The 7,105-nt window shown below is 46.7% G+C and overlaps 1 protein-coding gene and 1 pseudogene across 4 annotated transcripts in view; one reads left to right on the plus strand and one right to left on the minus strand.

Annotated features, from left to right (window-relative positions):
* LOC110137510 (acetylcholine receptor subunit gamma-like) overlaps positions 1-7,105 on the minus strand; it is a 63,977-nt gene that overhangs the window by 36,751 nt on the left and 20,121 nt on the right. The gene's annotated exons all lie outside the window — the stretch shown is intronic.
* On the plus strand, positions 1,688-4,285 carry LOC110137509 (USP6 N-terminal-like protein pseudogene; annotated as a pseudogene).

The raw sequence follows: 7,105 nt of genomic DNA on the forward strand, positions 1-7,105 counted from the left end.
TTGATTCACAGGCCTAACATTCCAGGTTCCTATGCAACATTGTTCTCCACAGTATTGAATTTTACTTCCATCACCAGTCGCATCCATGACTGGGTGCTGTTTTTGCTTTGTCTCCATCCCTTCATTCTTTCTGGAGTTATTTCTCCACTGATCTCCAGTAGCATCCTGGGCACCTACTGACCTGGGGAGTTCATCTTTCAGTGTCCTATCTTTTTGCCTTTTCATACTGTTCATGGAGTTCTCAAGGTAAGAATACTGAAGTGGTTTGCCATTCCCTTCTCCAGTGGACCGTGTTTTGTCAGAACTCTCCACTATGACCCGTCTGTCTTGGGTGGCCCTACATGGCACGGCTCATAGTTTCATTGAGTAAGACACGGCTGTGGTCCATATGATCAGTTTGATTAGTTTTCTGTGACTGTGGTTTTCATTCTGTCTGCCCTCTGGTGGATAAAGATAAGAGGCTTATGGAAACTTCCTTATTAATCTTCTAATCATGCAAGATATCTACCTTAACTGAAAATATATTTCTTGTCTACAAATCACAGGTCTTTGCCTAAGCATTTTTGAAGAATACTCAGGAGGGCTCTTTGACAAAACTAGTCAAATGGAACATTGTGTTATTCACAAAGGCTTACTAGGGTCAAATGTCGATTTTTGAGCCAATATAGCACTGACTCTGGTCTACAGACTGAGCATGAATTCACCACCACTTACTATTTGTGATCTTAGGAAATACACTGTGCCTCAAGAGTCATTACCTATAAAATTGCATTAATAATGGTACTTATTACTATGAAGGTTAAGAAACATTGGGCTGCTTAGGTGGCTCAGTGGTAAAGAACCTGCCAGCCAATGCAGGAGACAGAGACACACATTGGATCCCTGGGTTGGGAAGATCCCCTGGAGGGGGAAATGGCAACCCACTCCGGTATTCTTTTTTTTTTTTATTTTTTTTATTTTTTTTTTCACTCCGGTATTCTTGCTGAAAGAATCCCATTGACAGAGAAGCCTGGCGGGCTACAGTCCATGGGACTGCAAAGAGTCAGACACGACAGAGCACTCATGTGCACGTAAGAAGCATTATTAATACCAATAAAGCAACAAATAGCCCATGAGGTTACTCTGTGTCTGGCACTGCTATTGGCTTCACATGTTACATGTTTGGTATGATCCCTGTCAAATAATAAATAATCTATATTAGCTAATGTAATTAATCAATATTGACATAAAAATTATGAATAAAATGATCAATGATTTAAAATGGATACTTGAGACATTTATGGGGACAGAAAGAGCATCTACTAAAGATGCTAAAAATTAGGCTGTCAAAGACGATCTTGTGAATGCAGTATCAATTATCTTGAGAAGACTTACCTTACCAAACTCTCTAAATGAGACAGCTTCTTATAGTTTAAAAAAAACCAAAAACCCATAGCGGCGGCAGGAGTCGTCGCGCCGGGGAACTTCCTGGTTCCCGGGCTCGGCTTTGCCGGGATCCTCTCGGAACGGAAACAATGGGGCGGAGGGCACCGCGGTAGCCGCCGCCGCCGCCGCCGCGCCGGGACCTGCTCGGCCCCCCGGGACCCCCCGCCCTCAGCCTCCGTCGACGGGACCGTTCGGAGAACATGTATTCCTCTGAGAAACACTGGACAGCAGATTTGGGTGTAGTGCCTGATCGGGACCACATACAGAGACATCTCCAGTCTTGGATTCAAACCAGGATGTAGCACTTAAACTTGCCCAGGAGCAAGCTGAAATAGTTGCTAAATATGACAGAGAACAAGAAGGTGCAGAGATTGAACCTTGGGAAGATGCTGATTACCTTGTTTACAAAGTCACGGATAGATTTGGCTTCTTACATGAGGAGGAGCTCCCATATCACAATGCAGCTATGGAACGGCAAAAGCACCTGGAAATTGAAAGAACTACTAAATGGTTGAAAATGCTCAAAGGATGGGAAAAATACAAGAACACTGAAAAGTTTCATAGGAGAATTTACAAAGGAATCCCACTCCAGCTCAGAGGTGAAGTCTGGGCACTGCTCCTGGAGATCCCCAAAATGAAGGAAGAGACCAGAGACCTGTACAGTAAATTAAAACACAGAGCACGGGGCTGTTCGCCTGATATCAGACAGATAGACCTTGATGTCAACCGCACATTTAGGGACCATATCATGTTTAGAGACAAATATGGTGTGAAGCAACAATCCCTGTTTCACCTTCTTGCTGCATATTCTATTTATGATACGGAGGTTGGATACTGTCAGGGGATGAGCCAGATCACAGCCTTGCTCCTCATGTACATGAACGAGGAAGATGCCTTCTGGGCCCTGGTCAAGCTGTTCTCAGGCCCCAAACACGCCATGCACGGATTTTTTGTCCATGGTTTTCCCAAACTCTTGAGGTTTCAAGAACATCATGAAAAAATACTGAATAAATTTTTGTCCAAGCTTAAGCAGCACTTGGATTCTCAAGAAGTCTACACAAGTTTTTACACAATGAAATGGTTTTTTCAATGTTTCCTTGATCGGAACATCTTATGAGATTGTCCATGGAAGAACTTGTAAAATTTCTTCAGGAGACCTTGGCAAAGTATTTTTTCTTCGAAGATGACTTTGTAATAGAGCAGCTCCAGATTTCTATGGCAGAACTGAAGCGGGCAAAGCTCGACCTTCCAGAACCTGGCAAAGAGGATGAATTTCCAAAGAAACCTTTGGGGCAGCTTCCCCCTGAAGGTCAGTCCGCTGGTGTCACTCACCTGAGCAACGGACACAGGAGCGTGGGCAGGTCGAGTCCTCACCCTGGCGGTCGGAGAGGAAGCGGCTCGCCCCACAAGAACCACAACCCTTCCCCGCCCCACCCACGCCGGACCGGCACCCCGGAGAGGGCGAGGCAGCAGCGGCGGAAGTCGTCGTCGGACGAGGAGGGTAAGAGGCTTCGCGAAGGGGCTGAGGCACAGGCGCAGAGGAGACTCCCGCCGGGCAATACAACCACGCGGCGGCCAATCAGAACAGCAACGCCACCTCGCGCGTGCGGAAGGAGTTCGCGCCCCGATGGCACAAGCCTTCCAAGGCTGCGGTTCTGGAGAAGGCCACCAGGTCCGCCGTGGAAGGCCGGAGCCGGGCCGCACCACCCGCGCTCACCGACCCGCGGGCCCCACACGTGAGGCAGCAGACGAAGGTGCTGGACGCAGAGGAGGGCAAGCGCGGCTCCACAGCCTCGCAGTACGACAACGTGCCTGAGGACGGTCCGGGCGGCGCTGTGGAGGAGGCGCTGGAGCGCGCGCGGGCGCAGAGCCCCCAGAGGCCCTCTGAACCCGGCGCCAGCCCGTCCAGGGCCCCGCCCAAGTTCGCGTTCAAAGTCCTGTCTACGAGTTACGCCCCGCACCTGTTCCTGCCAGACGGGGAAGACCGCGGGGCCGCGCACGCCCCTGTGTACAGTAACCCCCCCCCCACCCACCCACCTACCAGGGCAGCTCTCCAAAACAGGTCCCTGCCGCAAACAGCAGCTTCCCGTTCCCCCCTGGGGCGCACACGAATCCTTCCCGGAGACCTTACGGCTCCGCGCTTCCAGTCAGCGCTTCTCCAGAGAAATCTCACAGCCGCCCGACTCCTCTGGTCCAGCCGTCGAGTCGCATAGAAGTTCTCCCTGTTGACCTTGGTGCCGGTGGATATTCAGGCAATTCAGGGTCCCCAAAGAATGGGAAATTCATCCTTCCTCCTTCTGTTATTGCCAGATAACAGAAAATGGTCAGAAGTTGGTTACACGTGGAGACCAGAGATGCACGGACAGCCGTGGACAAGAGATGTCAACCGTGGCCACTTGAGCAGTTTCCCAAGACATCCCACGTTTTACCACACCCCCTATCAGGACCACGCCCTCCCCGCAGTCTCCGTAGATGGTCCAGTGCGGTATAGAACTTCCCCAGCTCTGGAAGACGCCACTTCACCCGGGTTTCAGTATTCAGGGTCCTCACCTCCAGCGTATCACTACAGAAATCGGGATGGACTCTCTATTCAGGAGTCAGTATTGCTGTAAGAATTCATCTGTACTTGCTGCAGACAAGAGAATAGAAACCGTATGAGACCTGAATTGCTACGTTTATAACTGCCAAAGCAGTATTTTATACAATTGTAAAGAACTCGCACAGTTCTCATGTATGTCAGTAATAAGAATATATGGAAGTGATTTCATCCCCACCTAGATGCTGCCTAACGATGAGCTTTTAACGTGCATCATCACTGAACCCATTAAAAGGAATTTAACCTGGAAATATAGCAATAGCATTTAGGGATGCACGCACAGTTTCATTTATATCTTTCTCCAAAATCTGAATATTTGTACTCTCTTAGCCCATTCTATTTTGAGTAATGTTACAAAGCACTGAAAAGCAGTAGAATAGGTATTTTTAAGGCTCTACCTAGTGTATGGTGTTTTTTAATAGCTACTATGTAGGCATCTACCCATATACAGTCAAACACAGAACTAAAAAAATGTTTGAAAAGAACTTTCAATGTAGATCCATGGAATAATTTATTCTTCTTTTCCCTAACTTACCTTTTAGTCAAGTTTTATCCACCACCACCCCCCCTTGTATTTTTAACCCAGGTCCTAAACTGACTTGAGGGTTTGCCCTGACTTAATTCGGCGTCTCATGGAATGCTCAGCTTTCTCATTCAGTTTTCAATCTGAAAATTAAAGACATTGGAGAGGAAGGCTAACCAGTTAATGGTGCTTAAAAAATCAGTGCAGTTTAAGTTTTGTTTTCAGAAGTGCAGCACGCAGTGTGTCCGTGTTCACAGAGAAATCAGCTTTCGTGTGTCTCTGCCTTTTTCTGGTCTGACTCCTGTGAAGCTCAGAGCAGAGTATGCTTGCCAGACGCCCAGAAAGTGTGCGCATAACTCTCCCGTGGATGCCAGCTGAAGTTGCAAGTTACCAGTCATCAGTCACTCATAGCAGAACCAACTGCTTTGAAATTCATTTGAAAGCAGGATTAACAATATGGTCCTTTCTTACTTCTGTCCCTTAAATTCCTGTGAAACCTCCCTACAAAGGGCAGGGCGATACTTACATGGTCTTTTCCTGGCCCTCTTCCTTTAAAGAATGTAGTCAGTGGATATTGCTGCTCTTAGGCCATTAAATTATTGCTTTGTAAAATTGTAAAAAACGATTCTAATTATTACTAGGAATCTCAGATTTTGGTCCTTTTTTTTTTTTAATAGCATGGCTATCATATTTTCAGAAATCTTTTTTTGGTTGGTTGTTTCAGTTTCATGGTAACAAATCAGCAATGTCTTTCAGAATGTTCTTTTACACTACAATGACCAAAACGGCAACCAAGTTTTGGGCACTCCAAAAAAGTATGTCTTTGGATTTCACTGGAGAGCTTGTTTTCACCCTCACTTTGTTCTTGTTCGAACAGTAGAGAACAGAAAAGCTAACATTGATCGTTCTTCTTGTAAGTTGGGGCTTTTAAGCTTTCAAGGTACAGAAGTATATGTTTTAAAATGAGAGTAACATTTGTTTAGCTAGTGAATGTGACAATATTTTTTATGTATATAATGAGTCTAATGTAATTTTAATCAACTTGTTAATGATGTTATTAAAGGGCAAAACAAATGCAGTGTGTGAGCAGCTGAGCACTGCACAGAAACTCTGACAAAATCCAAATACCACACCGCTCCTGATTGAGATCATGTGGAAGCTGAGAAATAAATGTATATAAAAATGTAGCTGGGGATGTGAACTCCAATTTTAAACCATGATTCTGTGACTTGTAATAATCCAAGCTGTACAGTTTAGTTTATGACAGCAGCATCAGAACTGCTTCAAAATATATATATATCAACAGTGGTAAATACTGTAGATTTATATATATATGCAAAAAATATATACACACACTATTTTCTTATGTCATCTATGACATTTTTTATCTGTATACTTTTTTTGATGTGATTGTTTTTAACATGCTGAAGTATATAAAAAAAAAAAACCAAAAAACCAAAAACCCAACTGTAAAGTTAGCCAGATTTGGAAAATAATCTAAATGCCCTGTGAAAATTAGGATCCTCAGTGATCTCATCTGAAAAATGGGATAGGAATGTCTATGTTGCTGAGATTCCAAAGAATTAGAGACAATGCAATAAGAAAGCACCTAGCAGGAGGGAGGAGCCAAGATGGTGGAGGAATAGGACGGAGAGACCACTTTCTCTCCTACAAATTCATCGAAAGAACATTTGAATGCTGAGCAAATTTCACAAAACAACTTCTGATCGCTAGCAGAGGACATCAGGCGCCCAGAAAAGCAGCCCATTGTCTTCGAAGGGAGGTAGGACAAAATATAAACGATAGTCAAAAGAGCTACGGACGGAGACCCGTCCCGGGAAGGGAGGCTTAATAGAGGAAGTTTCCAATCACCAGGAAACCCTCTCACTGGCGGGACTGGGGGAAGTTTTCTGCATTCTAACTGGGAGGAAAAATTAAACGGCCCACAGATTACGTACCTAAAAGCAACTCCCAGCAGAAAAGTACCCCAGACGCCCTTACCCGCCAGCAACAAGCGGGGCGGAACGGAGAGGAGCGGGCGGCATTGCTTAGGGTGAGGACCGGCCCGAAGACCCTGAGAGCAATCGGAGGGAGCTTTTTTAAACTGTGGGATAGCAAGGGACAAAATTAACTGGCCCGAACACACTGCCGGTGGTTCGCAAAACAAAGGGACTGAGAATCTCCAGAGAAGAGCCGGCCCATCCCCGCTGGAGGTAGGAGGCAGGGGGGAGGGGAAAAGGGCAAACTCAGCCCATGAGAAGCCACCCCCTCCCACACTGCAAACAGGCCTCCGGGTTCTAGCTAAAGACTTCCTAAGACCAGACTGGCGGCGCGCGCTGGGGCCGCGGAGGGGAAAAGCGCGCCGTACCCGGGGAGATTCGCCCAAGCCTCTGGCTGCCTGGGCCGCTCGCGCGGAGGGAAAAGGCGTGCTGCACCCGGGAGAGTACGCCAGCCTCTGGCTGCCTGAACCGCTCAGGCCCGGGAAGGCAAAAAAACCGGAGCAACCGATCTGCGTTTTTGTGGAGTACCCCAAAACTGGAACCGCACTTCAACGCGGGCTC

Source organism: Odocoileus virginianus, chromosome 5 (assembly GCF_023699985.2).
Source record: "Odocoileus virginianus isolate 20LAN1187 ecotype Illinois chromosome 5, Ovbor_1.2, whole genome shotgun sequence".
Taxonomy (NCBI): Eukaryota; Metazoa; Chordata; class Mammalia; order Artiodactyla; family Cervidae; genus Odocoileus; species Odocoileus virginianus.